General features: G+C 37.0%; 1 protein-coding gene across 5 annotated transcripts in view; it reads right to left on the bottom strand.

Moving 5' to 3' along the window:
* LOC121973068 (presenilin-like protein At1g08700) overlaps positions 1–21,502 on the bottom strand; it is a 35,113-nt gene that overhangs the window by 9,080 nt on the left and 4,531 nt on the right. Inside the window, exon 3 of one of the 5 annotated variants that reach the window (XR_006109381.1) lies at positions 10,663–10,679. The exons of 2 other annotated variants lie outside the window; for them this stretch is intronic. The gene's annotated coding sequence lies outside the window, so the exon portion shown is untranslated. Of the gene's footprint in view, positions 1–10,662; positions 10,680–21,237; positions 21,460–21,502 lie in introns of those variants that run through there. 2 more of the 5 variants (XR_006109378.1, XR_006109373.1) reach the window with 2 other exon arrangements.

Raw genomic sequence — 21,502 nt, forward strand, 5'->3', positions numbered from 1 at the left:
CCTTTTAGATAAATTTCTAAAAATACGTTTTGAAACCCAAGTAGAATCCAATTTCCAAAAATATCATAATTTTAAAAATGAAGAATCCAATTTTCAAAACAAACTTTTTACCTAAGTTTGGAGGGTTTAAATAAAAAACTAAGTTTAGAAGTTGTCATTTTCAAAATTGAATTTGAAAATTTGAAAATAAAGCTAATTTTCAAAAATGATTTTAACTTTCAAAACTAATTTTAAAAAATCCAAAGAATTTTTTTTAAACACTTAGTTTTGACTTGATTTAAAAAGAGGTATTTTTCAAAAATTAATTTTAAAATAAGTATAAAAATTATCAACCCCCCCTAAATTTGACATTACAAAATCTGTCTAACCAGTTAGCTACTCACTGACTATTAGAGGATAACAACTTTCACTTGGTTAGTCAAGTTAAGTCTAAGCATCAGGTAGTGTTTGACTAAACTGAATTACTTATGAATAATATTTGTTTGATATTTAACGCCCAAACTTATGTCGATGCATTGAAATAAGTATCTTAAGTCAAGGTAATTTGTCTATGCATTTCACCCCTTTCTATATTTGACAATCACAAATAAGAGAATCCTAGAGTGTTGGTGAGATGCTCAAGTACTATCCCTAGGGGAACATGCTTTCTAAGGGATTATTTTAGTCTAAGGCTAAAACTAATTTAAAATTTTAAAAAATGGAAGATTTAAAAAGATACAAAGATTTTATCCTAGACTTTGAAAATATTATTGAAAATAGTTTTTGCAATCGTAGTTTATTAAACACATTCCTAGTTTTCTGCGTAGATTACTAAACTCACTTTCAGGGAGGGGTTTGGTAAATATGTCAGCTAAGTTAGATTTAGACTCAATGTACTTGAGTTTAATGTCTCCTTTAGTGACATGATCCCTAATAAAGTGTTGTCTAATTTCAATGTATTTTGTTATGGAATGATGCACGAGATTTTTGTTAAATTAATTGAGCTAATATTATCAATTAATCCTTTTACATTTGTAATATTTATATTAAAGCCTTTTAAAGTGTGCATCATCCATAGTAGTTGAGCAACACATTCACCTATAGCTATGCACTCTGACTCAATTGTAGACAAAGCAACACAGTGTTGCTTTATACTAAACCAACTGACAAGTGATGGACCTAGTAGTTGACATCCATCACTTGCGCTTTTGCGGTCAAATTTGCATCCAGCAAAATCTGAGTCAGAATACCCTATTAATTCAAAATTCTTAGTCCTAGGATACCAAATTCCTACATTAGTTGTTTCTTTAAGGTATCTAAAGATTCTTTTGACTTGAGTCAAATGAGATTCTTTAACACAGGTCTGGTTAAACCCTTTGGAAATAAGGTAAGAGGTTAACCTTTCATACCAGACCCTGGGTGCTTGCTTAAGTCCGTATAAGGCTTTCTTTAATTTAAAGACATAGTCAGGGTGCTCTAGACATTCAAACCCAGGTGGTTGGCCTACATAGACCTCTTCTTTGATCAACACATTTAGAAAGTCAGATTTAACATCCATTTGATACAGTCTGAACCCTTTATGGGCTGCATAACTGAGTAACATTCTAATGGACTCTAGTCTAGCTTCTAGGGCATAAGTTTCATCATAGTCAAATCCTTCAACTTGACTAAATCCTTTAGCGACTAGTCTAGCCTTATTCCTAATAATTTCCCTAGTTTCGCTTATTTTATTTCTAAACACCCATTTTATTTCTATTATTTTCTTATTTTTGGATGGTGGTACTAAGTCCCACACTTCATTATGTTCAAATTGAGCTAGTTCTTCTTGCATAGCTATAACCCAGTCTGGGTCAAGTAATGGTTCAGCTACGGTTTTAGGTTTAATTTTTGAAATCAAAGAAATTTGACTTAGGTTCGAAAAAGATAACCTAGTCTGAACCCTTAATTTTGGATCACCAATTATTTGGTTAATTGAATGATTTGGGTTGACTCTTATAGTTCTAGGCGATTGATTTTCTAAAGGTTCTTCTTCTTCTTCGTAATCATTGGTTCCTTCTTGATTACTATTTTCTTGAATAAATTCAATTAGTGGAGGTTGAGTTTGTTGTTTGGATTCCTCAAATTTTACATTAGTAGTTTCTTCAATTTTCAATGTAATCTTATTATATATTCTATACCCCCTACTGTTTAGGGAGTATCCTACAAAAATTCCATCTTCTACTTTAGAGGTGAATGTTCCTAAGTGTTCTCTTATATTTAATATAAATGTTGGACACCCAAATACTTTAAAATATTTTATATTTGGTTTTTATTATAATAAATTTCAAAAAAGGTTTTATTATATGTTTTATTTATCGTTGTTCTGTTTTGCACATAGCATGTTGTACTGACAGCTTCTGCCCAAAAGTACTTGGATAAATTATATTCATTTAGCATAGTTCTAGAAGCTTCAAGTAAGATTCTATTTTTCCTTTCTACTATTCCATTTTGTTGGGGAGTTTTAGGACATGAGAATTCGTGATGATATCCGTTTTCAAGACAAAATTTATTAAAATTATGATTTTTAAATTCGCCCCCATTGTCACTCCTAATTCTTTTAATTTTGAGGTCTTTTTCATTTTCAACTTGTTTGCAAAAGTTTATAAAGATTTCAAAAGTTTCATCCTTATTTTTTAAGAATTTTACCCAAGTAAACCTAGAATAGTCGTCTATTATTACTAGGCAATATAGATTGTCATTTATTGATTTGACTCCATGAGAGTCAAATAAGTCTAGGTGTATAAGTTCTAGAATTGAATTGGTTTGAGTTTGATTTGTAAAATATCGTAAAATTTAAATAATAAATAATATTGGACGAAAAATCTTATTGGATTTTTCAGGAATTTTTAGAAATTTTTTTAGGATTTAAATGGAGTTCGTATGACTTGTTTTGAGGGGATGAGTCGGTGGGGTTAATTGGAGGTCTGTTTGGAATATCCAATTAAATTGGGAGTTGATTGAGGAAATCAACTTAGCGTTTAATTAAATTAACCTAAAGTTTTAATTAACATTAGGTTATATACCTAAGTTATTTCCTTAGCCCATTAATCCCCGATTCATTTCCCTTCCCCCTGACAACCCCTCTCTGCTCGATACCTCCTTCCCGACGCCAACGCCGCGTCGATCGCCGCGAGCTCACTGCCGGCGGCGGTCTTCTCCAGCGTGCCTCCGTCGACTCTCCAGCCTCCCTTCCTCTAGTGGTATGGAGCAGTTGAGCAACAGTTGACCGCCGAACCAGATCTTTTCTGCCTCTTTCTCGCGAATGGCATTCCGATCGCCGACGCCGAGCCTTACTCCTCCCTCTTCCTCGTGTGCTGCTGCGATTCGTCGACCCACGAGACGCTGGAGCCAAGCCACCCTTCCTCTAGTGTCATCGTCGTCGCACGATTTCCGATTTCATCTTCTCCTCACCGGATCTTGGACTAGGAGGGGTTCAGCAACGGCTCGTCTCCCTTCACCGGAGCATTGCCTACCTGTCTTGGAGCTGTGCCCTAGTTTCATTTCATCGCTGGTACACCCCAGGAGTTCTTCCTCTTTGGATGTCGACCCCAATTGTCTTTGATTGGTCGCGATCAAGTTAATGTCGGAGGGTTTTCAAGCATCCAACAGCGGCGTTGTTCCTTCGTCAATGTGAGCAGAACAGTGACAATTCCACCAGGGAGGTTCATCACCTTCTCTTTATCAGGATTGCAGTACCCTTTTCATCTTCGGACAGATCCGGTTACCTTCTGTGGTAGCTACCTTGTCTTCTTGGAGGTAAGAAGTTAGGTCTAGCGGTGGATTTTGGGTGTTTGATTTGTGTAGTGTTGATTAGGAAGTGGCATTTCTTGTGTATGACAGGTGTTTGACGAAATGCTTGGAGTCCTTTTGTCTCCTCTGTTTGCACTGGAAACTCCATTGGTGACCACCTATTGTGGTGAGTAGCTGCTGGAACAATGGGCATTCATTGTAAGGAATTATGAGGTAACAAGGACACTCATTTCATGTTGTTGTTTCGTTCATATATTTAGAATATGATTCAAGTGGCTAGAGTACTGATTTAGGGTTTGTGTTTGCTTAGATTTATGAATGGTTGATGTGTGGTTAGGGATTGATTATGTGGATTTAGAAGGATTAATGGATGGATTTGATTAGTTGTTGATGATGATGTTAGGTTGTTGTGGACTTATGATGGAGATTTGATTTTTATGATAGGTTATTGTGGTTTGATATCATTATGTGGAGATTTGTTATTGGATTAAATGATGTGTTGATTTGGAGGATTAGTCGGAGATCAGATGTGATTGGAGTGATCCTATTGGGTTAGGGATTTTATTTAGCTATTTAATTCATATGAATTTAGCTAAATAAAATATAAATATATTGATTTCTGCAGGACTTGGATTCGGGACGAGCGTCTCGACGTGGGACTACTTAACACGATCTACATTTTAAGGCGGGTATTTCTTCCTTTGCCTTTATATATTTTCTTTGAGCTTAGTGCATGGTTGTTGTTTGTCGGATTAGATTACTTTACCTTATATCGGGTTCATTTGCTGTTTTTCCTGCTTGATACTTTTGCTTAAGCTTAGAGATGATCTAGTTATATCATATACAGTCTCTACTCTTGATTTCTACTCTGCTGTGATTACGCGTGTAGAGTATGTATTGTAGGGATTGTCGAGTGGTTGGATTTATCATGCTGATTTATGCATATAATGTGGATTGTATGTAGCTTGGTATGTGTTTTAGGAGTCATCATGTTGACCCTATATTTGCATGTTGTATGTACACACGTGTTTGGTTATGTTCTTTTGGAGGAGTTGTGTTGATTGTATGTTTGTGGTTTATACACGTGTCTGATGTGTTTATTATTGGAGGATACATGTTGATTGTACTTACGTTCTGTGCATATGTGTCCAGTGAGATTATTGGAGATTTTTGGTTGATTATACGTGTGTAGTTGTGTACATGTGTTTGGTGGGATGTGTGGATTTACCATGACGATTATATTCATGTTGTGGAGTGCTTATGTGGAGTTAGAGTTTGCATGAATGATGACGGTGTCTGTATCATGATTATATATATATCATGTTCATCATTCATTGCATACTGACGACTATCGCCTCCTTTGTAGTTGAGAGGGTTGTCAGTTTTATAGTGGTAGCTAGGAGTGGAGCTATGTCCTGTAGCGCTTACTCACCGTTAGGTATTTTACTCGTCAGCCTCGATCACTCTGGTGTAGTGAGTCTTGAGGGTACAGTGGTCGAGGGCTTGAGTTGTGAGTGGTCAGGGACCCTTAGCTATGTAGTTAGATAACTACATAGCTGACCGTCCGCCTCGACCGCTTATAGCGGTGCATGTACTGGAGGTTTGTACGGTTTGTCACGGACCCAAGCCTCTCAGCCATACAGGGGTCGTGGTGTCTGGAGAGGTGGCGGGGGTGACCATGGAACATGCATACACATTTGCATATGATGCGCGGTGCATCGGTGGATATGTATTTGCATACATGCATAGTAGATACTAGTTGCATGTGATTGTGGTTGTTGCACTTGATTGAGATATGGTTGTTGCATTTGGCTGTCATGCTGCATACATGTCATTTATTTTACATGTATATGCAGTCATACTTATATTGCACAGGTGTCACGGGTATATCTGTTGCAGATCCGGTGAGTTTACTGATCATTGTACCATGTGTCGATTCCAGATTGGGTATGTATTTGTCATTATGTTAGTTGTGGTTTGTACAGTTTATATGTCAGGTTATTATGTCAGATATGTTTAGGTGTATTGATTATGATAGTATGATCATGTTCTTATTCTCTACTGAGACTGTATACTTGTGATCTCCATGTTTGTTTATGGACCATGCACTATCTTTTCTATTACCCGCTGAGTTACCTATACTCACCACCGCATGTATACATTTATGTTTTCAGGTAGCTTGTAGATGGTTGGTGTCGCTCGGAGTATCCTGTCTACCGGGTCCTACGTCACATCCGAAGATCGTGCTTGTTTTCTTTTGTATATTCTTTTCTTATTTTGGCATTGTATTTGTGTTTAGCCATGTGGCTATCTTATTCGTTTGGTGTTGTATTTGTGTTTAAGCCGTGCCGGCATGCATTGTATTTATTTAGTTTGTGTGTGCTTTCCTTTGTTTTTCCGCTGTGTTTTTAGTACAGCCGTGTGGGCTGTTTTATATATAACTGCGTGGTTGTGTATATAAATATTCCAACCGCATGTGGCTGATGTATTTTGTTTGTATTGATGCTTCAGATTGTCATCGGTAGGGGGGAGATGCTGTTAGATTTTTGTCTGACAGAGACTCCTTTGGGGGCGTGACATGATTAGTTAGTTTGTGAGTAGATTTTGTTTGTTTACCTTTTGACAAACATTACAGATTGTTGAGTCTAAGTTTGGTAATTTTGGTAAACTTCTAACTAATCCATTTAATTTACTTATATTTCTGAAATTAGTGTGTGACAATCTTCTATGCCATAACCAAGTTTCTTCTTTTTGTGTTAAATAACACTTAATTGAAGAAGTGGTTAAGTTAATAGCATAGATGTTATCTTTTTTAAACCCTTTTAGACTTATCGTAGGGTTATCTAGATGTTTGATTAGACATTCTGAAGATAAGAACCTAACTTTATACCTGGTGTCACACAATTGACTAATACTTAGGAGATTATACTTGAAATTTTCAACAAGTAAAATATTTGTAATAATGAAGTCAATTTTAAACTCAATATTACCTATACCAATTACCTTGAGTTTGCCATTATTTCCAAAGGCAACTAATCCTAAACTTTTGTAGGTAAGTTGAGTGAATTTGGTGTGATCTCCAGTCATATGTTTGGAGCAACTACTGTCCAAGATCCATTTGGTTTCTTACAATAGGTAGGAATTAAGGATTAGTCTATGTTTTGGTTAGGTAAAAATAATCATTTTTACATATGATTATTCAAGTAAAAAGATTTTTTTTAAAGTTTTTAAAAGAATTTATAAAATAATTTTTAAAGTTTTTTTTTAAAAGAATTTTTAAAGTTTTTAAAAATAATTTTTAAAGTTTTTTAAAAAGAATTTTTAAACTAATTTTTAAAATTTTTAAAAGTTTTTTTTTTAAAAATAATTTTAAAAGTTTTTAAAAGAATTTTTAAAATGTTTTTTAAAATAATTTTTAAAGTTTTTAAAAGAAATTTTTTAAAAAAATAATTTTAAAAGTTTTTAAAAGAATTTTAAAATAATTTTTAAAGATTTTAAAAGAATTTTTAAAGTTTTTTAAAAGAATTTATAAATAATTTTTAAAGTTTTTAAAAGAATTTTTAAAATAATTTTAAAGTTTTTAAAAGAATTTTTAAAATAATTTTAAAAGTTTTTAACAGAATTTTTAAAAGGATTTTAATTTAATTTAATTTAATTTAATAGTTAAATTTAATTTAATTGAGTCCTTAATAATCTTACCCGATTTATGTTTTCAATAAGGGAATCCTATAATTTTGTGAGATGAATTAGGTTTAGTTTTAGGGTTTGGTTTAATTTTGTGTTAAATTCAGGTTTAGTTTTGGGCTCAACAAATAAGTATTCTTTGGATAAACTTTTGGGCTATGGTGAGGCACTTGGACATCATTAGAGTAACCATGCCTTCGAGGTTTTCCAAATAGTCCTATCCACTGAATTTAATACAAAATTTTGGTTTAACTGGTTAGGATCCATAAAGGGTAGCTTCGGTCAGTTCCACTTAGCCAAATGTACCAGGTCGAAGTCATATCTTCCTAGACATGCATAGACTAAGCTTCCCTAACATACTATCATCCAAAACTTCACCAGTACCATAGGTCAAGTTAAAACTTGTTCCCTTTCTAATTAGTCCTAGTTACCCTGCTGGGTAGGTTAGTTTGGGTTATCCTGTCGGGTAGGTTAGTTTTGGAGGTGCCAGCTATTCTAGAGTCTCTCCCTAAATTATTGGCCTTTATTTAATTTTTGGTTTTTGGTTTATGTCTATTTTTTTATAGTTATAATTGACTTGATGATATTCTAGGTCTTGGCGGGGTTTAAAATATTTAGGGGGTGTTTGGTTGATGAGTTTAGGAATGAGGGAATGGAATGATAGTAAAAGATAGTATTTGGATTGTGGGTTTGGGAATGACATTTTGGGAATGATTACTAGATTTATGGGAATCAACCAAACCCATATAACTTGATGAGTTTCATTTCCATTCCTATTCCCATTCCACCCTACTATCAAACACATACTCATAGTCATTCCCATCATTTAACCAAACGCCCCCTTAGATTTTGAATTTGTTAGTCTAGGTTTGTATTTTGGTTTTTGAGTTGATTTATTTGATTTTACATAATATATTTTTTCTTTAGGTATGTAGTATTGATTAAGTTCTACTTGCATGGTTAAGCACGTTTTCGGAACTCAAGCTTTACCTGATTGTTTGTGTTGGGTTATTAATGATTTAAATATTTTATTCGAACTTGACTTGTAGCCAAGTCCAGTTTTGTTGTAGATTGCCTTTTGATTATTTAGAATTAGATCTAAATTCTTAGATCTTGTTGTAAATTTTCTAAAAGATCTTTTAATTTATTAACTTCTATTTTTAAATTTTCTTCCTCAAGTGTTGGGGCTTGAGTTGGATTTGAATTTTTGATTTGTTTCTTGAGATTTTGATTTTCCTCAAGGAACAATTTATTTTCTTTTTCTAATGTAATTAATTTACTATTCAGACAAGCAATAATTTTAAAGAATTTCCTATTTAAATTAAAATTTACCTCGTCGGGACCTTCGGAAACGAGTAGGGACTCGTGGCTCGATTCGGGTTCGGACCCGTCTTTTGATTCTTCGTCCGATTCTTCTTCGAGGGCCATCAGCGTGAGGTGGCTCTGGTGCTTCTGATCTTCAGCCTCCGATTCGTCCGATGAAGAGTCGTCCCAAGTTGCTTTGAGAGCTTTCTTCTTGGATGTCTTTGTTTTATCGCTCTTCAGTTTCGGGCACTCGTTCTTGTAGTGGCCCTTCTTGTTGCATCCAAAGCAGGTCACGTTCTTCAGTTCGTTTGGAGAGTTGATCTTTTGCAAGTCCTTCTTGTTGAAGCTTTTCTTTCTCCCGATGAACATTTTTCTTACCAGGTTCACCAGGTATTCTTCGTCTTCAGAGTCCTGGTCAGACTCATCCTCAGCCTCAACCTCAGGCTTGTTCTTCGTCCTTTCCTTGGATGAACCTGCAAACAAAGCTACACCTTTCTCGATCCCGACGTTAGTTTGCTCGTGCAATTCTAATTCGCAAAATAACTCATCTAATTTTAATTTTGATAAATTTTTAGAGATTTTGTAGGCATCCACGATAGATGCCCACAAATTATTGTGCGGAAAAGCGTTTAAGGTATACCTTATTAAATTCCGGTTCTCCATTTGATTGCCTATTGCGTGGAGTCCGTTGAGGATGTCCTTGATCCTCGGGTGAAGATGACTCGCCGTCTCTCCTTCCTGCATTTTAATGTTAAATAATCTATTTAAAAGCAGGTCGCGTTTCGTTACTTTGGCGTCGCTTGTTCCTTCGTGTAGTTCGATCAGGTTATCCCATAACTCCTTAGCATTTTGATGTGGTCCTACCCGGTTCAGTTCTTCTATCGTCAGTCCGCATTGAAGCGTGTGGAGTGCTTTGAAATCCGTTGATGCTTTCTTCTTCATGTCCGGAGTCCACTGTTCTGGTTCCAGTGGGATTCTAGAGTTGTCGACTGGTGCATTATAGCCTCTTGTGACGCTGAACCATTAAACAGGGGACCTCCATACGCTTCTTCTAGTACGGAAAATCATCCCCGTTAAACAGGGGAGGACGTACTGTGTCGAAGCCTTCAATTTGAGACATCCTGCACACAAGTAAAGAAATAGACAAAAAATCCCAAGACTAGGTCTTGGATTAGTAGTGCGGGATAAGATAGAAATAATTTAAGAACTGAATTGGTGTTGCACCAATTCAGATTGATTGCGACGAAAGAAAAGTTTCCAAAAAGGTAATAGTACAAGTTTGGAAAATTTTGAAAATCTAAAAACCGAAAAAAAGGAACTAGTTTCACCCCTTGTTTGATTGGTGGTTGCACCAAATCAGAGCGGTACCTGCTCTGATACCACTTATTGGATCGAAGCGTTCGATGGAGGGGGGTGAATATCGATTAAAAAAAATCTCGAGTAAGCAGCGGAAAGAGTAAAGCAAAAAGAATGACACAAGTAATTTTTTACTTGGTTTGGAGCCTGTGTCAACTCCTACTCCAAGGTCCACACACAAAGATGCTTTCGATGGGCAATCACTAATAATTCAAAATATGAATTACAAAAGAAGTACATGAATTATTAGAGAATAAAACAACTGACAATAAATAAATACAAACAAATTAGCAATTAGTCGGAGAGCTTTCGCAGCATCGCAGGAGCACAGAAGAGCAGATTGTGAGTTGTTGTTGGAGCTTCAGCCTTTACTCTCCTTATATAGGAGGTTCGAGGCGCCTGGAACCTCCAAGGCGTCCTGAATATGACGTAGCCGAACCAACCAGGGCGCTCCACGTGGCGAAATAACGTTGCGGATGAAATTTCACCTCCGGGCCCCCGGAATCATCCCGAACGCCCGGAACCATCCTAGGCGTCCGAACCCTCATTTTCCAGCAGATTTCTTCCTGCAAGAAAACGTTAGTCCGGAGGTAAAATATAAGAAATATATCCCGCAAAATAGAATATTAGCACAGTTAAAAATCAAACAGAATATTAATTAGATTTCGTCTCTTCGAGACCGGAATCTAGTCTCAATCTAGACTTAGATATCCGAAATGGGTCTAAGTCGGATCGACACCTAATGTTTCCTTCCCGAGAACGCGTCCTCACAGTCAGTCCCCTCCAGTGACTTACCTCCACTTACCTGCTAGACATCTGGTCAGCCCTTCGACTAGTCTGGGCTTCGTGCCAGCTATCTTGTCAACTCGTCGACCTAACTGGACTTCATGTCAAACGTTCGGTCAGCCCGTCGACCCGTTTGGACTTCGTGCCAGCTATCCGGTTGGCCCGTCGACCTAGCTGGGCTTCTCTTGCACACTCGGTCAGAAACTAACTTAACCTATCTTGTTATTTATCAAAACTTGAGTTAGACCGTTAGTACTAACCGCACCAACAAGACGTCTGTGATTTTCCAACTCGGCAGTACCACAAGCATTGATCTCGGCGGTAGAGAGAGCTTACTCTCGCCGCTTAGCAAAGACTTCAACATGACTTTAGCTGCAAAAATGAAAGAGAAATTATTTAGATTCTAAGGCGACCTAAGAAGAAAATGTTTACCTAATGAGTCTGACAGCTATGAGTGGAAGGGACTTAGTCCAAAGATATACAGAACGCCTTCGTACAGTAGCCTATGTATATGGTACTTCTGACCGGCAAGATGATCGACCACCTTGAGGTAGGTCGGCTCCCAGTTATACTCGCGCAACGTGGGAGGCTGCATTAGCTCCATCTGCCAGTCAGTCGGGAATGATGGCCGCTTGGGAAGGCGAACAAGAAAGTAATGTTCCTTCCAATGCTTGTTGAAAGAAGACATTTTTTCAAAAATATAGAGCCCATTCGTTCCTGTAGCAGAAAAGTCTCCGTCTCAGAGAGTCTGGGGAAGTAGAAGTAATGAAAGATGCGTGGGACGAGCGGGATGCCATACAAGCGGAATAAGATCACCACCCTCACAGAAGCCTAAAGGAGCTCAGAACTAACTGGAGCAAAGGAATATGAAAATTTCTACAAACTTTTGAGAAGAAAGGGTAGATCGAAAAGTGTAGACTGGCTAGAAATTGATTTTTTTAAAAAGTAAGACATTCGTCTGACGACGTATGAGGGCTTGCATATGTAGTGGGAATAATTATTTGGTAGTCATCGGGAATATAGTAAGACATTTGCATCTGCACTATCTCATCGTTGTTAAAATCTAACTTGGTGGGCATATACCACAGTCCAGTGATGGGAGGAGGAGGAGGAGAAGAGGTTGCCATGGAGAAACAATAAAAAGCAAAAGTAGGGAGGTCGACGAAATTCGAAGAGCGGACGAACAGAGAGAGAGAAAGCTTACGGGGGAGTTTCACCAGCGGGAAGTGACAGAGAAGAAAACCAGTGAAGAGTGTGCATGAGGAAGAAGATACAGTAGCGTAAAAGAAAGATGACAAATAAGGGTTTATAAACCCAGAATATAGTTGTTCTGAGCCGTCCGATCGACGGCTATGCGAAACAAGGCCAAGATCTGGTCGTTAAATTCAAAACGACATTGTCACATCAGTCGCGGATATCCACCTGTCATATCAAGTGTGTGGAGGTAGAAAGTGAGACACGCTGGCAATAGGGAAGTATTAATGAGACTTAATTAAAGGGCATGGGTGACGTTCTTGGCATTAATAGCAGAAGATTTGCACAGTTTTTAAGAAATTAGGATGGCGTCGTCGACCATTGTGAGGCACTCACTCAGGAAAGGAAGCAACGGGTGGTTGAAAAATTGCCAAGTGTCAACAACAAGCCTCCCAATCGACGGCAATCTCTAACGCGGGAGCAGCTGAGCAGTGATTCTAAACTTAAGTCAGTAAAATACAGCTGAGCGGCAACTCTAAACTCAAGTCAGTGAAATATAGCCGAGCGACGACTCTAAAACTTGAAATGTCTTATCGACATTGAAGGTTAGTGAAGAGACTGCTTGTCCAATCAGTCGGACTTACAACCTCCTTCAACTATACTTGAAGTGAAGGCTTGTGATACGGGAGTAAAAGAAGCATACCGAGGATGAGTCAAAGGTGAGAAAAGTTGCCAACTTGGAGGTCAAAGTTAAGGCGGTCCGAGGAATCACTTGGTCACCAAACTTGGCCGAGCGGATCGGAATGGGCTGATTAGGTATGGTGGTCCAATCGGGCATTAGTATCCACTTAGTAGCCGGATGTCAAAGGAACAAGGTACAACCCGAAGGATAGTTTGACCGGACCGCCTATCCGGCCGGATGAGGAACAATGTCCCATCATCCAAATGACTAAAGGGAAGAGAGTAGATGTGCACAACTACGACGACTAAATAAAGGATAGTCCGACCGAATCGCCTGTCTGACCGGACCAGAAACACCCTACTACACAAAAGCGATCATGGAGAAAAACAACCTTGATCGATCGAGCGGGGAATCCCGGTCGAGCGGCTCCGCTGCTCAACCAAACAGTGGGACCCTCTGCTTGCTCATCGTATCCTCGTGGGGGTCAGTGTTGCTGACAATAGGATATGATCCGCCAGCAAATCGTACGGTGGAAGCTTCTACTATCATATCAGAGATACACACGCCTTGTTAAGGAAATGTGTTAGAGACACTTTTCCGACTTATCTTTTCATAGTATAGTTGGGGAGACATGTCTGTGCATTGAGAAGCATGCACGTCCGCTACAAGACACTATATAAAGGGGGGTCCATGCACCGGTAGAGGTAAGCATTGTTTATGCTAGAGCTCTTGTTGCTACTACAGTTTCTTGTTGTCTTTTCCACTATTCCAGTGGATGACTTGAGCGTCGGAGGGCTAACACCGGGGATTCCTTCCTTGGCCCGACACTGACGTTCTTTGTATCACAGAGCGAAGCATAGCGAAGTCTTCACCGAGTCAACAGCGAACCCACATCCTCAGCTAGCTGTCTTCACCAATTTCAGACAGGATCAACGATGTTGTGATATATTCTCGATTCGAGGTGGATCATGAACATCTTTGTTTAGTTCAGAAGATGCTTCAACAAGAACATCTATATGTGAAATTCAGTAAATGGTATGTTGATTATCTTCTGTGGGATTCTGGGATACGTTGCCTCTAATAGAGGTATATCAGTGGACTCATAGAAAATAGGGGTTGATACAAGTCGGGAGTAGCTGAAGACAGTGTAGGAAGTTCATGGTCTTCTAGATTAGCTAGATATTATTGGGGATTGGTTGAGATATTTTTCAGCATTGTTATATCATTGACCGAACTGATCAGGAAGGGTATGGAATTTTCTTGGACATAGGCTTATGAGACCATTTTTCATGAGCTTAAGTAAAAGCTAATAACTTCAACCATCTTAGTTTTACCTTCTAGTATAGACGGATTTGTATACAGATGTAATTCCTGAAAGCTTATGACTGCACCGTTAGTTATCATCTAGAGAAAGCTAATGTGATAGCATATGCTTCAGGTAGAAAATCTCGAGGAGTTTTGTCTTCTCACCAAGTTATGATCACAAGATTGGTGTAGAGTTTCCGAGTTGGAATTGATAGAGCAGAGACAGACAGAACGAGGGGCTCTGTTGTCCATGGTTGCTTAGTCACCTATTATTGATCGCAGATTTAGAGGACTCAAACTAGTGATCAACATTTTTGATTTTATGTAGCAGAGCAATCTTAGGATAACAAACGGAGTTTTATTGTTATGAGAACGAGATACAATATTCTATGGGGATTTGTGTGTTCCTGGGCCATATTCCATCTAGGAGAATTTATTCCAGGAAGCACATCGATTTGGATTTGTGATACATTCAAATAATACCAGAAGTATAGACACTTGAAGCGTTCCTATTGGTGGGAACAACATGAAGAAAGACATCACAAATTTTATAGCTCAATGTTTAGTTTATCAACAAGTGAAAGCTGAACATCAAAGACTAACAGAATTGTTTCAGTAGATTCATATACTGGAATGGAAATGATAGCATGCTACGATGGATTTTGTTATGAGATTACCTAAAACACGGAAAGGATATAATGCGATTTGGGTAATCGCTGATTGGTTGACTAAATTTGCTCATTTTCTATCAAACTGTAGGACAAACCCATTGGATTGCTTAGTAGAGTTATACTGCAAAGAGATTATCAGACTTCATGGTATACCTCTAAGTATCATATCAGATAGAGATTCGTGATTTACCTCCCAGTTATGACAAGATTTACAATAAGCCATGAGTATAGAGCTATATTATAGTATAATTTTTCACCATCACACAAATGGATAGTTTAGCGTACTATATAGACGTTAGGGGATATGCTGATAGCGTGCATTATGGATTTTGGAGGTGGTTGTGAAGACCATTTTTGTCTAGTGGATTTTATCCATAGTTGGCTAGACAATAGTATGAGAGTAGTGGAAGCATGATAAGCTCATAATCCACAGAGTCATCGCTATCTACTTGGAAGTGGATCATCATGTAGTTTCGTAAGGGAACCCTTAATCCCTTACTATTGGAGATTTATTCATAATACTAGGATAAAGTAGTATATAGATTTGTTACTTAGTTGTTACTCTTTAATGAGGATCCATGAATTTGAATAGTAAATTTGAAGACTAAATTTTTATTAGTGGGGAGAATGTAAGATACGATAATTTAATCATAAATATTATTTGAGAAATAACCTTATAATTTTTTTGGAAATTTTTATTTTTTTTTTGAAATTTAAACGAAGTTTGTATGACATGTTTAAGAAGATTAATCAATTAGGTTTAGAGAAGGTCTGTTTGGAATAACCATTAAATGAGAACTGATTGAGGAATTAACTTAGGGTTTAATTTATCAAATCCTAAGTATATAAATACAAACTACAGTGGCCTAATCACTAACGCCGCATCTCTTCTTCTCCTCCATGACTTTCCCTCCCCATTGCTCATCGTGTTTACCCTCTTTCCACTCGATTGCCGCTGAAGTTGATTCGCCGCCAGGTGTCGCAATCGTTGGAGGAAGGATCAATGCAAGGGGGGCGGGGTTAGGGTTAACTCTCCCTCTCACTTGCGGACCCGATCGATGCCTCTACCATTGACCGCCGACACTGGTCGAGGTGTAGCCGATGATCGTCATTCTTCCAGCCATAAGAAGGTATGATGTGTCGTTTATTCTTGTTTCCCTTTCCTGTCCAATTACCACCGTAGTTTATCATCGGATTGACACGTTCTGGATTACAGATCCCTACTGGTGGCGATTCCATCCCTTACCGAATCCTGTCCACTATAGTTGGCTGATGATCCCTAAGGTGTTGAGCACTATTGGACAAATTCATCATTTCTAGAGAAGGAGCCAAGCTACGTGGCATAGAGGTAACAATCTGTAGGATACATATTTTTGAATGTCAAATTCCTATTTAGAATTTTAATTCGTGTAAGAATCTAAAATATGGAAAGGCTAGTGGTGTGGATTGGATTGATTATTAACAATAGGTTGAGAGGATAGCTTCCTTTCAAAATGATTGATGTAAATTAGTTTGGAACTAGTTCATTTCTGACTTGGGTACTAATTCATTATTGATAGACCCTAATCTAGTTAGTTTGTGGCATGTTTAAAGTTAATTGATCCGAAATAACCTAATCTTTAGGGATATTGTGATTGATTATGAATGAGATTAGTCAATTCTTATTCAGATGAATTAAGTATGATTAATACATGACGAGTTTAATTTAATCATTGAATTAATTAAGGATGGTAATATGACTAATCTTAATTTGGTCAATGAATGAGATTAATTAAAGTTAATCATTAATTATGGATTAATTAATGATAGTTCGATTGAGAGTTTTCCTAATTAGGTTGGGGTTTAAATTTAGCTATTAATTTCATATGTAATTAGCTAAATTATTCATGTGATGCAAGACTCTAATTTGAGGCGAGCATTACGACGTGAGATTTATTTTAGTACGATCAATAGGTAAAGATAGATACTTCTTCCTTAGCCTCTATAGTTCATTGAACTTAGTGAATGATTATTTTTAATTAATGGATTATATTGCTTTACCTTAAATCTTCTCATACTTATCCTTTCTTGATACTCGCATGCTTGATCTTAGAGATTATCTAGTTATTTCTATACAATCTTAGCTTTGGATATCTATACTCTGTAGAGTATACACATGTAGAGTATATACTGTAGGAGATACCTTGTTGACTGAGGTAACATATTGATTATGCATATGATGTTGAGTGCACACATGTTTGATATGTACTATAGGAGTTACCATATTGACTGCCCATTTGCATGTTGTGTGTGTACACGTGTCTGATGTGTATTATTGGATGAATCATGTTGATTATACCTGTGTTGTATATGCACACATGTTTGGTGTGTACTATCGGAGGAATCATATGGATTATATCTATGTTATGTGAGCACACGTATCTGGTGTGACTATTGGAGGTATCATGTTGATTATACCTATGTTGTAGTATGCATATGTGTCTAGTATAACTATTGGAAGTATTATATTGATTATACTTACGTTGTAGTGTACATACGTGTTTGGTGTGTACTATTGGTGTTACTACTTACTATATATGTTGTTTAGTAGTCACCTGTGAGATATATTCATACCCATAAACTTAGGTGATAGACAGATCATGTACTGGATGTACCTATGTTGTTTGTGTTATTGCATTGATGATATTTGCATTTGTATTATGATTATTTATATCATGTTCATCATTGCACTGTATGTTGACGACCATTGTCTCCTTTATAGTGTGAGAGAGTCGCCAATAATTTTTAGCTACTTATTTGGCCACTCAGTGAGAGTGATACTATGATAGCTTGGAGTGGAGCTTGTCCTGTTGTGCCACCCGGTCTTTCAGGGGTAGTGATATTCGACGTTGTGAGCAATCAGGGCCCCCATTATTATGTAGTTAGATAACTACTTAGCAATCTGTCCGCCTCGGCCATTTGAGAGTAGTGGTATCTGAAGGGTAGTATAATTATCACGGATCTGGTCTCTCGGCCACACAAGGGTTGTGGTGTCTTGAGGGGTGGTTGGGAGTGACCATATTACATGCATGTGATACACATATGATGCGCGATGTATCTTTTGGAGATATATCTGCATTTGCTCATGATTATTACATTTACTCGAGATATGATTGTTGCATATGGTAATCATGCTTTATACATGTTCATATATCATACATGTATATGCTGTTAGTTATATTGCTCAGGTGTTACGAGTAACTCTGTTATTGATTCCTAATGAGTTTACTGATTACTATATCGTATGCGTTAGATTCAGATTGGGTATGTACATTCATTATATTAGTTATGATTATTTTCATTTATTATGTCATAGGTGATCATGTTCTTATTTTCCTTATCGAGATTGTATTATTTAATCTCCATATTTTATATTGACCATGTACTAACTTGTCGATTACCCGCTAAATCACCCAGACTCTCCACCCTTTTATATGCTTTGTGTTTTTCAAATAACCTGTAGACGTTGCAGAGTCGCTTGGAGTATCCTATTTGTCAGTCTCACTTCACATCTAAGGAAGATCTTTCCTTTGCTTTTGCTTTCTTACATTTTTTTGAATTTTATGTATTTGACATTATAATAATTTTGACATGGACTTAGTGTTTAGCCTTGTGGCTATTTTTGTTATTTCCGATGGTTGTTATGTAAAACCTAGTCGACTAGTAGTCTATCACTTTTGATTTATGAATTTTCCTTATGTCTTCCGTTGTATTTTTATTTGTTACCAGTCATCGTGTGGACTACATATTAAATTGCATGATTGTATTTTATTCCAGCTATGTGGACTATAGATTATTATACTTGTACAACGGTTATATATCCAAATTATATATGTTGTCATAAAAGGAAAGATGTTAGTCATTTTTTTGGACAAAGACTCTCTTAGGAATAATAATTTATTAGTATAAAAGTCCCTTATAAACGTAAGATCAACCTTCGAAAATAAATCATATTATCATTAAATAATATTATTTAATGCTTTATAGAAAATTTTTATTTTATAAAATTTACATATATTCATATATTATAAAATTGCTCATGGTACAATAATTTTATTAAGTCAAATACTTTTTATAATAATTTTAATCAAATTGAAATATTTTTTATATATAATAATTTTATTTAATAGTTTTAATTAAACTATAATAGTTCTATTTTATATTATAGTAAATTTAGTAAAAAAAATTATTACAACCGATATAAAATGACGCAATTTTAATTCTCACGCCATCTACAGTTGGAAGTTGCATGAGAACCGTTTGATGTGACCCCACAGGTCATCCGAGTTGGTATGTGGTGGGATGCTTGCCACATGAGGTCGCGGGGTCGAAACTCAGGGTAATCGGGGCGTAAATCCCCGGTCCCTGTGCAACTCACCCCACCTGCCACATGCTCGCTCAGGATGCTATGATTTACCTCCCTTGTGATGGCCTTGGGTCGGGTGCGGCGGGGGCATTGGGGGCGAACGATTTCGCCTTTTTACCACATGAGAACCGTTTGATGTCATTCAACAACTCTACCCATCTCTTTCCTTTTTTTTTTTGGTTTTTTTTTCCAGCGGTGCCGTCTCCAATCTCCAAACATACGTTGCTTGCCTCATGATTCGTCGGAGGTGGAACGTCCGAAATGAGCATTTCAACACGAGAATAACATGAGCGCCAATTTCTAGTATATAACTTTCCAAATCTCATGGCATCGTCTTCTCCGATGACAGGTCATGGCGATGTCGTCGTCTTCTTCGACGACAAGTCACGGTGGCAGTGGCGATGGCGTTAAGTGCCGAAGAGGTGAAAATCAACGGCGAGGGAAGTGATTTGGAGCTTTGAGGTGACAGTGAAGACGTGTGAAGAGAAGGCGGCGGCGTAAGAAACAAAAACATATGGAATTAATTGAAACCATAACCTAAGGCAATTAATTTTCAATTTAAATTGACTTAATTATATTTTAACTGAATTATCCTTTAAAAATATTATATAAAATCTATTTTAAATTTTAAAAATTCCTACAGACATTTTATATATTTAAATTTATTTATTTTACCTGTCATTAACTAATTATTAATTAAATTATTATTCATTTAATTACTAAATTCATTCTAACAAAAATTCCAAATGATAAGTTTTTATTATTTTTTTATAAATCTGTACCGTGACTGTTTCGTGAAATGACATTAGAATTGGAACGATAGAGTCCGTGACGATCGTCGCGATCGTTCCGACAAACCATGCTTGCCTATACACACACTATTAGATCTCCGTCCCACGCCACCATTTATGTAGGCTTCAACACGTCGCAAGGAAGCACCCCTAGCCTTCGTCACCCTTCGAACTCTGACACCTCTAATATCCTTGACCCCTGATCTCGGCACACATACTCCCTCCCCCTCCGTCGCCGCCACACAAATCGCCAGCTCTATCTTCTTATCTAACTTCTTCCAGCCATTTTGATAGGTGTCAAATCCCAGGACACGAAACTTACCGTCGGTGAACATGCCTTTACTTGTGTACATCCCAGGGGCCATGACATGTTGGGTGGCCACACCCACTCATCCCCCGCCACATCATATGACAACGCTGAGTTCAAGTGGTGGTTGAATCGATAGTTCCCATCGGCCAAGAACATCGCCCGCAGCCCAGAGCCGTACGCAGTGGAGTAGTGACGCAGTAGGGACGACCAGGGGCAGATGTAGCGGGGGCGGCATGGCGATCGCCCTTCTCGTCGACGATGGAACACCTACTAGTATGAAGTTCCACCGTAAAAATAAAGGATATCATCCATTGTTCTGTATAAAAATTATTCCTCTATATTTGAATTCCTCCTATATTTGAATTCCTAGATCTACCACTGAAGACGACATCAGCTTACCCTGACTAGATTTCCACTACATTAGTGAAACCGTTTTGGAAGGGCAGCTAAATGACCACCTCACCATGCTCCAATAGATGTGACTAAATTCTCTATGTTAATTGCAATAACAGAGGAATTAAACAACATAATATTAATTTTTAGAAATAGTCTCATGTGTAATTGACTGAATCAATATATTAATTTCAAGAACATAGAAATTAAAGAAATCTAAAAGCATAACTCTTTCATATACTTTTGAAGAAAAGTGATATCCCACGTCCCAAACAGCCTAATAAAAATATTTTTCCCTAGCACAATCATCCTTTATATGGGAGAAATCAGGCACAAGTCATTTGACATCCGGTAAAAAATTAATTCCAAAATTTATTAAAGCAAATGCTCATGCAAATTCCAAATGGCATAACTCTTTTTATATACGATTTATATAAAACAAACATTATAATAATTTCTATGTTAATATATAGAAATATTTTACATTGTTTAGTCAATAGATTTATCCATCAAACTGTATTAGATAATTCAATATATAAAAAAAATGTAATTAATTGCTTTATACTCCTTCCAGATTAGAAGTGCCATTGGATAAGAATCCCTTCTTCATATAGATATAATCTCTCTAGTGCCATGATAATCAACATCCACAACTATAATATCTACTACTAATTTATCATTTGTTCAACTGATTGAGCCAGTGTAAAAGTAAACTGTGATAAAAATATATTTAAACTATTTATTTGATCTTGTAACGCGGGTCTCTCATGCTACGGAAACTAATGTCTTGAAGCTGTAGGAAACATAAGCTAGCAACAGACATAGATTAGCACTTTACTCTGTCATATGTTC

This window comes from Zingiber officinale, chromosome 1B (assembly GCF_018446385.1).
Source record: "Zingiber officinale cultivar Zhangliang chromosome 1B, Zo_v1.1, whole genome shotgun sequence".
In the NCBI taxonomy this organism is placed as follows: Eukaryota; Viridiplantae; Streptophyta; class Magnoliopsida; order Zingiberales; family Zingiberaceae; genus Zingiber; species Zingiber officinale.